At 34.1% G+C, this 11,941-nt stretch overlaps 1 protein-coding gene across 1 annotated transcript in view; it reads right to left on the bottom strand.

The window, feature by feature from the left end:
- The window catches only part of NAV3 (neuron navigator 3), an 829,170-nt gene that overhangs the window by 358,741 nt on the left and 458,488 nt on the right, over positions 1-11,941 (bottom strand). The window lies entirely within an intron of this gene.

The raw sequence follows: 11,941 nt of genomic DNA, 5'->3' as shown, positions 1-11,941 counted from the left end.
ATCTGGAGCAGGATCCAGGCTCTCAGCTTGAGCTCAAACCCACGAACATCAAGATCTTGACCTGAGCTGAAGTCAGATGCTTAATTGACTGAGCCACCCAGGCGCCCCTTCATTTTTTTCTTTATTTAGAAAATCTCTGTTCTATTCATTAAATATATTAAGAATTAGTAATATTGCAAGAGAAGTTCATAGAAAAATGAGTGGACATTTAATGCACATTCGATAAATGGTAGCAATTACAAGAATCGTAACTATTACTGTAGAAAACACTTCTTTATAGTCAATTATTTTCTTTCTCTACTGTTTCCAGCTCTATAAAATATTAAATAACTTTAAGTAAGAAGCAGTAATTTACAGATAAAAGCTAATAACTGAAGTTGAATTTATATGTTCTTTTGATATAAGCATAGAAGAAATTCAAATACGAGTTAGAAATCTTGCCAACTTTAAAAAAGAAAGTAACTCAAGTGGGATTTAATGGTATAATAAGAAACAAATACAACACTAGTGGGAATGAGAAACGAAGTGATCCCTCTGAGGAAGTAAGTTACTTTATAATTAACAAACCATTTAACACACTGTCCCTTCCAAAGACTATAAAATACTGCAAAGCTGAAGATGTTCATGTTCCTGAAATAGAGGTTTAAAGTAAATAAGAACATATATGTATTGTGGGCGCCTGTGTGGCTCAGTCAGTTAAGCGTCCAACTTTGGCTCAGGTCATGATCTCCCAGTTCATGAGTTCAAGCCCTGCATCAGACTCTGTGTTGACAGCTCCAAGCTTGGAGCCAGCTTCAGATTCTGTGTCTCCACCTCTCTCTCTCTCTCTCCCTCTCAGAAATAAACATTAAGAAAAAGGTATATGCATCTTGAAATCCCCACATTGCAGACAAAATGACATAACCAAAATAATAAAACTTGTGGGAAAAATAGGTTCTGGGAAGACCACTAAAACATGTAACTTTGGGAACAGATCACTAGCAAAAATAATATTGGTACCTTGGAAGACAATTTGGACCACCCAAGCAAGCAGTCCAGCCCAGAGTTTTTAAAAAATACAATTGATAAGAAGTGATGATAATACTTTATTAGAATTGGTGGGAAAAATCTAGGTGGAAGGCAAACTCTATAGCCAATAGGCTCGCCCGTGAAACATGCACAGGGGGCAGTACAGTCTGCAAATATTTGAGAACCACACAAGACGAGGGGTATGTACCTCTGGCCAGGGAGCCCCAAATGCACAGACACTTGTTTTTGTTTGTTTGTTTATTTTGTTTTGTTTTTAATTTTCTTAAAACAAAACCAAAAGGGCTCCTGTTGACTCTTCAGTATCAAACTTGAGGACTTCTTTTCCTGCCCAAGGTTATAATTTAACTCTATTCTGCCTCTTTGGACTAGAATAAATCATAGTTAAAAGGCTATGCAACTTCTACATTATACCAGCATAATTCTATTTACCCACTGCAAATGAGCTCGGTGGTATTTTAGAAACATATGCTGGAGCAGAACATGCTATAATTCCCGATATAATCAAATTGGAAAAAAAGTATTTACATTCAATAAGATGTCTTTTCACTTTGAAACACCTGTTGCTTATTGGATAATATCATTTCCCTGAAAGATAGGGTTGAAAACAGTTGCCACTGTTGACTAATTCTATGAAATAACACCTACACCAAGAGCAACAAAAGCAAATTAACTTATTCTAGAGAAAGAACTGCGTGCCAGGAGTAGTCATCACATTCCATCCTAAAAGAACATCACCTTTAGATAGGAGACAAAGGTCCAGAAAAGTTAGACACTTAGCTTAAAGTCACAGAAAAAGGGGTTTCTCAAACTGGGTTCAACAAACCACCACCTGGAGTGCTTGCTAAACATACAGATTACTGGATTCATCCTAAACCCATCAAATAAGAATCACGAGGGCAAGGGAGAAAATCTGACAATAGAATTTAAATAAACTGATTCTCCCAGACACTAAACTTCAAGATCTCTATTTTAGAGGATTAGTAGATTGACAGTTCAGGGAAAAGGCTACAGTTATATCACCTGGAGTCAAATCCCTGTTTCCTCACCTGCTAGCTATATGAACTTGCAAGTTGCTATGCCTCAGTTTCGTCATCTATAAAATGAGAAAAAATAATGTTGCTTCTTTTACAACATAGCTGTGAGACTTAAAAGAAATAAATGTATGAAGCCATTAGAACAGAATCCACCACATAAAAAAATGGCCAATAAATGTTGGCCATTAATGTGGTAAGACATATAATGACCCTGAGAATTACTGAGGTAAGGTCAAAAAGCATAAGTAAAAAATTTTGTCAGGATCATAAGGGTCACCAGAACTGAACTCAGGGGGGAAATCTGGAAAATTAAAATGAGATAAATTACTTGTCATTTTCCCAAAACATACGACCTTCCAAAATCAAGGTAGAGTTTTAGGCAATAAGAGAATTCCAACATGGCTAAATTTTAACATGAGTTATTTTAAAAATAAATAACAAAACCTCACGAATTATAATTTACGAACTACTATTTATTTATAAGAGAGAAAGAAAAAATAACCGACTATCAAACAACATCAAGAAAATTCTTGCTAAAAGAAAAACATAGGACTGGTTAGTCAACTCAGATGTTTGCTAAAATAAGAGAGTCACATTCCTATTTTTAACAGCTTGACTAAAGTAAAAATTACACGTAAAATTCAACAATTCTAAAGAAATGATTCAATTTAACCAGAACCCCAGCAAGATTGGAAAATTTCCTTCATCCCCAAAAGGATCTCTCATGTCCCCTTATAGGCAATGCTCCAGTGTCAACTCAAGCAACCAAAGAGATATGCTCGGACACAAGTTTTGTTTTTTATAGGAATCCGTTTAATTAAAATTAGGCAGTCTTTTAGTGTCTGGCCTTTTTCACTTTGCATAATGCTTTTGAGATTTATCCATGCTATGTGTATCAATGATCTTTCTTTTGTATGGCGGAGATGTGTTCTATTGTGAAGATATGGCACAGCTTGTTTATGAGATGGGAGACATTGTGAATAAAGCTCTATGAATATTTGAATATGTTTTGCGTTTATAATTTCTTATGGATATATAATTCAGAGGTGATTGCTGGTTTATTAGATTAGTATATATTAAATGGTATAAAAAACTGCCAAACCGTTTTCCAAAACATGGCATTTTGAACTTCCACTAGCAATGGATAGTTGTCAGTTGTACACATACTCATCAGTAGTTCATACTGTAAGTCTCTAAAGTTAGCCATTCTAGTGAGGTGCAGTGGTATATAAGAACAGTTTTAATTTAAACTCTTCTAATAACTTATTTCTGTTGAGTATATTTTATGTTTTTTTGTCATGTAATCCACATAGCATCTTTCATGAAATGTCGGTTCAAAATGTTTGCTCTTTTTTTTATCTTATTATTGAGGTTAAACAGCTCTTTACATATTTTGGATACACATCCTTTCTTAGATATACATTTCAAAAATATTTTCTCCCAGTTTGCAGATTGTCTTGTTTAAGAGAAAATTCTCGGTATATTTCTCACAATTTTGCAATCGTGTTACCAGAGGCCATAACTAACTGTACTTTTATGCTGAACTATGTTTTCATGAATTTTGCTTGTTTTCAAGCAAATAAGCTTGGAAGATAGACAAAAATAGCCTTGAAAGATAAAAATGATGTTTCCCTCTGGAGCAAAGAACAGGCTTATTTTCTGCCCATTATAATAAACATAATGCCTCCCTCCAGATAAAAATGTCAGGAAGCTTTGCTCATAACTAATAAAAGATTTGTGTTCCCTAGACTCAAAGTTTCTCTTCTATAACCCAATGCAGTGCATGTGCAGACATCATCTAGTCCTTGTCACATTGTCCTATAGAAACTGGGGCTTGAGGAACCTGTACAAAAAGATGTGATATTCTGGCCACTGCTGTTGCTGTAAGTAATAAATCATCCCTGGTCTCTAAGGGAGGACTTTAATCCCTTCTGCCAAGTAGAGTGTTTCAGGAGTCAGTGGCACTTTTTGTGAAGATACACCACATTAACTTACTAGTTTGCAAACAGAGTAAAATCTCAAACCCTTCATAGTTTTTGACATGTTAATATTGGTTTTTTTGACAATGCTGTCAGTTTCTGCTTTATGTGTTCTAAAGCTTTATCATTAGCTTTATACTCATTTAAGATTATTATTTCCTTTTGATGAATTGACTCCTTTAACATACATGATGGAAAGTCCTCCTTTATAATTGTTACTATTTCTTATAATAAAGTTTATTTTGGCAATATATGATGTTTCTTTTCATAAGTTTTTGGTATCAATTTTCCATCCTTTTACTTTAAATATGTATCTTTATACTTAAAAGTGGATTTCCAGTAGATGATGCATACTTCATCCTATTCTTTTATTCTTTCTGATAATCTGTGCTTTTGAAATGGAGTACTTAAGCCATTTCAAATTCGTGTAATTATGAATATGATTGGTTTAAGTCTACCATATACCATTAGTTTTCTATTTGTTTTTATTCTTTTTCCCCTTTATTCTTTTGATCAATTCAATGTGTTATTTTTTTTTTTATAAATTTAAATTGTATTTAGTTAACATACAGTGTACTTAATGTTGGTTTCAAGAGTAGAATTCAGTGATTCATCACTTACATACAACACCCAGTGCTTATCACAAGTGCCCTCCTTAATACCCATCACCCATCTAGCCCATCTCCCACTCAAGTGCCTCCATCAAACCAGAGTTTGTTCTCTATCATTTACACTCCTGGGGTGCCTGGGTGGTTCAGTCAGCTAAGTATCTGACTCTTGGTTTAGGCTCAGGTCATGATCTCATGGTTTGTGAGTTCAAGCCCTACATTGGGCTCTAGGCTGACAGTGAGAAGCCTGCTTGAGATTCTCTCTCTTTCTCTGTCCCTCCCCCACTTCCTCTCTCTCTCTCTCTCTCTCTCTCTCTCTCAAAAATTAACATTAAAAACAAGAAGTTTCTTTTGGTTTGTTTCCCTCTCTTCTCTTTTTTCCTCCACTTTCTGTATGTTCATGTTTTATTTCTTAAATTCCAGATAGGAGTGAAATGATGTAGTATCTGTCTTTCTCTGACTGATTTATTTCACTTAGCATAATACATTATAGCTCCACCCACATCATTGTAAATGTCAAGATTTCATTCTTTTCGATGGTTGAGCATTGTTCCATTGTGCATGATACACATTGATAGATACATATCACACCTTCCTTATCCATTCATTAGTTGATGGATATTTCCATAGTTTGGCTATTGTTGATAATGTTGCTAAAAAAATTGGAGTGCATATACCCCCTCAAATCTGTATTTTTGTATCCTTTGGGTAAATGCCTAGTAATGCAACTGCTGGATCATAGGGTAGTTTGATTTTTAGTTTCTTGAGGAACCTCCATACTGTTCTCAGAGTGGCTGCACCACTTTGCATTCCTGCCAGCAGTGCAATAGGGTTCCCCTTTCTCCTCATTCTCACCAACATCTGCTGTTTCTTGTTTGTTAATTTTAGTTATTCTGACAGGTATGAGGTGGTATTGTGGTATTTCCCTGAAGATGAGTGACACTGAGTATCTTTTCATTTGTCTCTAGCCCTCTGGGATGTCTTCTTTGGAAAAGTGTCTATTCATGTTTGCTGCCGATTTCTTCATTGGATTATCTGTTTTGGGGGTGTTGGGTTTGATAAGTTCTTTATAGATTTTAGATAATAACTCTTTATCAGATATGCCCCTTGCAAATTTCTCCCATTCTGTAGGCTGACTTTTAGTTTTGCTGATTGTTTCTTTCACTGTGAAGAAGCTTTTTGTCTAGATGAAGTCCAAATAGTTTGTGTTTGCTTTTGTTTCTCTTGCCTTTGGTGATGTCTAGTAAGAAGTTGCTCTGCCTGAGGTCAAAGAGGTTTCTGCCTGTGTTCTCCTCTAGGATTTTGATGGTTTCTGTCTCACATTTAGGTCTTTCATCCATTTTGAGTTTGGTTTTGTATGTGGTATAAGAAAGTGGTCCAGTTTCATTATTCTGCATGTCACCATCCAGTTTTCACAGCACCATTTGTTGAAGAGATGGGTCTTTTATCCACTGGATATTCTTTCTTACTTTATCAAAGATTAGTTTACCATATGATTGTGGGACAATTTCTGGGTTGGATCAATTCAGTGTTTTAAACTAAGTTAGCAATTTTCCTTCTTCAGTATTTTAAAGATGCCAGTGTATTGTTTTTAACTTGCATAGTTTCCAATGAGAAGTCTGTTGTATTTCTGATCTCTGTTACTCTCTATGTATTGTGGCTATTTTATCCAGTTTCTGTTAATATTTTTTTCTTTACCTAATTTTTATATATTTCTTCTGTTTTGTGTTCACTGAACTTCTTTATAGTTTTGTCAAATAGGAGAAATTTTTGACAATTATTTCTAAAAATATTGGTCTACTTCCCTCTTTCTTTCTGGGGCTCTAATTACACATGTGTTGGACCATTTGCTTTTCTTCCATAGGTTACTAATATTATGTTTATTCTTTAAACCTTTTTAACTCTCTTTTATTCATTTTGCATTCATTAATTTCTGCTGTTATGTTTTCAAGTTCACTTTACTTTTCAAATCTTTACTTCTATAATACTTAATCTGTTTTAAGCTTATCTAGTGAATTTTATTTCAGATAATGCATTTTTCAACTCTAGAAGCTCTACACAGTGTCTTTTATATTTAACATTTCTCTTCTCATCATATTTATGTTCTCTTCTACCTTCTTGAATTTAGAGGCATATTTATAATATGTGTTTAATTTTCTTGTCCATTGATTTCATCATCTCTTTAATTTTCACACGTTTCTATTAATGGATTTTTTCTTTTCTTTCTTTCTTTCTTTCTTTCTTTTTCCCTTTTGGATATGAGTCATTGATACACTGTAATATTTTACTGCATGTTAGGCATTTTTACTGCATGTTCTGTGCTGGATTTCAAGGTGTGTTTGACTTTGTAATAGTACACAATTCAGCCACTATTGAGACCTTCTTATAAGCTATGTTAAAGAAGGCAAAGAGGAGCTTATTGTCTAGAGCTAATGTAACTCCACTCCTAAGTAAATATACTTTTTTCAACTCTAACAAATGCCTGAAGACTTAATTGGTCTCTCTACTTTAGCTAGGGGAAATACCACGTATTCCTAGACTTGTGTGAGTTCTTGGAATGGTTTATCATCTGTTTTTCTGGTGCTTTCTTCCTTGGTCTTCTTATTTCCTCTCAGACATGTACAATTATGTCCTCTATGAAACAGTGGAAGAAACATCTAAGTTTTGAGTGTTCATTCTCATTCTCTCATTCTTTATCTCTCTCTCCACAGTTCCTTCTTTTCTAGTAATGTGCCTGAAAAAAAAATTAGACCTCTAGACTACCCTTAACTTTGATTTCAATCTCTATATTCAAGCACGACTCCCGGACTCCATTTAAATTTTCCATCCCTACTGTGTGATCTGGATAGTGTCTCCAGAAATTCAGCTGATACAATAATAGGATTCTCCTTTTATTATCCTTCTCTCATGGATCATAGACCTATGCTATCTTTTGTCCAATGGCTGCATAATGTTGTGTTATATACTTTGGCCAGATGCTACTTTTTTAATGTATGAGAATATATCAGATCCCTGTTAATCTACAATTGTTAGAAGCATAAGTAAAGAGTTATACTCCTAATTCTTATTTTTCTCCAATCCATCCTGAAAACACTGGGTGTTACTAGTTTTCACTTTAGACCTCAAAAACCTCCATTGGTTTGTTAGTTTCCTTCACCTAGCTAAGAACTTCCCTTAAACCTTAGAGAAGAAATATTTTGTACTAACAGCTTGCAAAGTGTTTGACTGACTGAATCAGATAGCCTTCCAAATCTAATGAGAAAATTAAAATTAAAAAAATAATATAAGACATAGTGAGCATGGAGTTAAAACAGTTCTCCAGACTTGTCTTGAAACACTTAAAACACCGAGGTCTATTTTAGAATATCTCTTGCCAGAACCCCCATTGGCATCATTTTTTTTCAGGGATCTGGGAAAAATTTGATACATAGAGAAGTATTAGCCATACAGTATATTTAAGGGGGCAATAAGCCAAGATATGCCTTTATTATAGTATTGAGCAGGGGGAAAGAAGGTAAGCCAGCTGTCTAAAACATAAAGGCAGGTGATGAATACAAAGAAGCCAATAATAAAACAGTTAATGGGCATTTGGAAATGCACATGATGCCCATTAAAATGAGGAACAATTCAGGAAAGGTGGAAGCTGGTTATATCTGCTCTACAGCATACATTTACCATCTTACAGGCTTCCTTACAATATGCTACTGATGCAGTTAATTGAGCAAATAAAATTCATCAAATTCAGAAGGCCGCTTAACCATGAAGCATAATGAAAAGCAAATGTAGTGAGCTTTGAAATGGCATTGCATGTTATAGTCTCTCTTTTAGAATATCATCCCCCAGAGTCAAAAATACATACATCTGGAGAAAGGACAGCTATTTTATTAAAACAAAATCTATTCGATAGTCTTGCCAGATAAATTTCAGGGCCCCAACAAGGCAGTAGATCTTACAAATCTAAAGAAACTCTCAAAAAGGACATTGACAACTTTTAAAATAGTTACACTTGAAGGAACTATTCTTGTTGGCATACATGTACAAAAATACATTGCACTGAAAAGATAAATAAGAGCACCTTAACCCAAATCATGAGAGCTTGGTCCTGGAAAGTGCAGCCAAATAGTTTTAGCCATAACAATATATAAAATAGTGTTTTATGAAAGTATCTTTTTCACTACTGTTCCCTTGCCACTTTTATTATTTTTAGCTTAGCTTTGAATATTATATATAAATAAGACTTGGTGAAAATAAAAAGGAATGACACACCGAAATATAACTGCTTAAAAGGTAAAAATAAAAGTGTTGGTTGCAAAGGTTGTACCTTATAGTTCTGAAGAAGTTTTAGGAAAATCACTTGGAACATTGCACATTCTCACATCCCAAGAACCCTAGGCCAGGCAATATAACCATCACCCTTATTCTTTCAGAGTAAAAATGTTAACTATTCTGTTTCACTTCAGATATATTGACGGTGCCTCAGGTTCCTTTTAGGAACTGAAAAGAAATATTTTCTTAAGTTTTCTTTTTAGGCTATTTATTTTCAAGTTTTAACCCAGGGTAGGAATATAATCACCTGTAATTTCCACCCCAAAGATGAATTAAATGAATTGTTGCCTGTGATCAGAAGATATTTCCCTTAGTTGCAGCAAAGGGAATTTTAGGTTTGCTAACATTCATATCCATTCTACAAGACCACCCAGAAAACCCACTCGAACCAACAGCTTCACAAAGGTGGTCTTTATCAACTCATGCAACATTTTCCTGCGAACTTTGGGGATATTTCAAAATAGCTGTGTGCATGGGGCCAGAAGAGTGGGGAAGGAGGAGGCTATTGAGAGATTCAGCAGGATAACTCCTTATTCAACCTACCTAAGACATGGAAATACGAATGGGGGATTAGAAAGTGTGAAAAGGAAAGCATGGGGTCTACTAACTAACTTCCTACTATTCTGAGTGTTTTATTCAGCTGCTTGGTCAGCAACATAAAATTACAAATGCATTATAGGCATGTTTATTCCACTGGGTAAAAATAGTGATCCAAGGCCACCACTTGTGGTTCTAGTACCTTCTACATCTGGAGTGGTGCAGGGCACATTATTCTCAGATGTATACAATGGACTTATTTTCAATAGGCCAGAAAGAAAATGAGACCAATAAATGAGAACCATGCTTCTCTATCAGGAACATTTACTCCATTAGATTTAGAAATATGCAGAAAATAGACCATAAAAAGATGCAAGCTTCAAGTATACCCTTAAAAGAAAAAAAAATCTGAATGAATGAATGAATGAATTCAAAGTTTTCCTCTTACTTTAATCTGCCTTCACCAGAATAGTTGTCTTTAAAGACTTTTTTTACTGACATTATTATCATCCTGACCTCGCCATCTGTTTTCTTTGCCAGTTTTCTCACTAAAATGTTGATGTCCACATATATACATTCCCTTCGTTTCCATATTGTCTGAGTCTCAAGGGTTTCTTTTCTTGAGATTTCACAAAGAAAGGATGATTACTGACAGTAGAGACTGCTGTCTCTTTCTTATATATACTTTGCTTATTGGTTTTATGAACAACACGTATGTTACCCCAAAATATCTTCCTCTTTCCTGTTTTAAATGCTTGAAAAGTAAAAATAACTGAATAGAAAAGAATAATGTTGAAAAAATGAGACATTTCTGTAAAGATGACTTTAAATCGAGGAAATTTTTTATCACTATCAAGATAAGATATATAGAATGAATATATATGTGTGTGTATATATATATATATATACAAATATATATTCAAATATATTCATTCTATATAGTTTTTAACAAAGTTGTAATTTTAGGCTAAGACTATGAGTTTTGTTTGTTTGTTTTGTTTTCTTAATTTTTTACCCTGCACCCATATTTGCTTGCTATATATTTTTACAACATTCTGTTTCTTATTCCCCTACAATGCTTCCACAAAATATTTATAAGCTTTAGAGGGTGGGCAAGGATGAGGATAGAAAAAAAAATGGATAACTAATGTTGGTAATCCAAAATTTCAGTCTATTTTTCTTTATTCAATAGCTAAAATTTTTAATGAATTGGAGAGAGTCCACAAACTTACAAGAAATGAGAATGAAGAAAAAAATGCTGATAATCTGCTATTAAGTAGCTGGTGATAAACTAGATTTTCATCTAATACAAGAGGAAGTTCAACTCTTACTAACCTCAGCTTAAAATTCTCATGATTAGTCAACTCTTGTACTTTCAGGATGAGTAGCATATGTATACCATAGTTTTGTTAGTATTCAGTTCAGGCATGAAGGCAAAAGGAGTGAGGTGAGGGAGAACCACTAAAAATATTTAGAAGATTCCCACTGGCCTCATAAAAAGTTCCCAGATACATCTATAGCTGCCATGAGTCTTCTCTTTGCCAAGTTCTATAATAGCAACAAGAAGCTTTGAAATCAATCAATTCCACTATCACTGACAGATACCGCCTTAGTCACTGGAAAGGCCTGCAATGGATTTTAAGGATATGGAGGAAATTTGCACAGCCAAAATAAAATGAAATAAAGTACCATTCGATTTGCTGAAAATGGGATGGGCTGAAATCTATCAACAATGGGTACAAAACAGATCACATGTGAACTTGGAATGTAGATTTAGGAAAATAAGCAATTTGCTAACTTTGAAAATAATATAGCTTTTCATTAATTAAACTTGGCTACTAATAGGTATATTTATTTTCATACTCTTTATCATACGTAAAATAAAAATATATTTCTGGAATTGACAGGACAAAAGTTTCTTCTTTCAGATGCATGTAGGATGAAAGGTGAAATGTCAAAAATGAAAAATAATCTATTATTTCTCCTCTCCTATCAACACTTGCTGATGGACACCATCAGATACTAACCTACATTCTTGCAAATATAATGATTTATTCCAGACTTTCCTAACAGAAGTGTTAACTTTTACATGAGACCTTTGAAAACAAATGGTGTTAGCATTCATATACTCTTATTCCTGGGGACAACACAGCCAACTTTCCACACTTTCTGACAAAAAACAGGCAAACAAAGCAAAACAAAATCCTTTGAACAAACATAAATGGAAAGTTTCATAATTCTAATTGGATGGGATAGATTCTTCTCCCATAAAGCCAATTTCCCTGTTTCCTATTAAACATTAAAACTGCTCATTAGAAATATATCATTTTCATAGGACAGTTTTAAAAACCATGCCTGAAAGTATGTGCATTCTAGAAGTTTTATATCTGTAATTCTTTCTGAAATAATGGCATATTTGCATTTTCTA

The sequence above is a fragment of the Felis catus genome, chromosome B4 (assembly GCF_018350175.1).
Source record: "Felis catus isolate Fca126 chromosome B4, F.catus_Fca126_mat1.0, whole genome shotgun sequence".
NCBI lineage: Eukaryota > Metazoa > Chordata > Mammalia > Carnivora > Felidae > Felis > Felis catus.
Note: the sequence above shows the minus strand (reverse complement) of the source record. Positions and strands in the feature narration are given on the sequence as shown.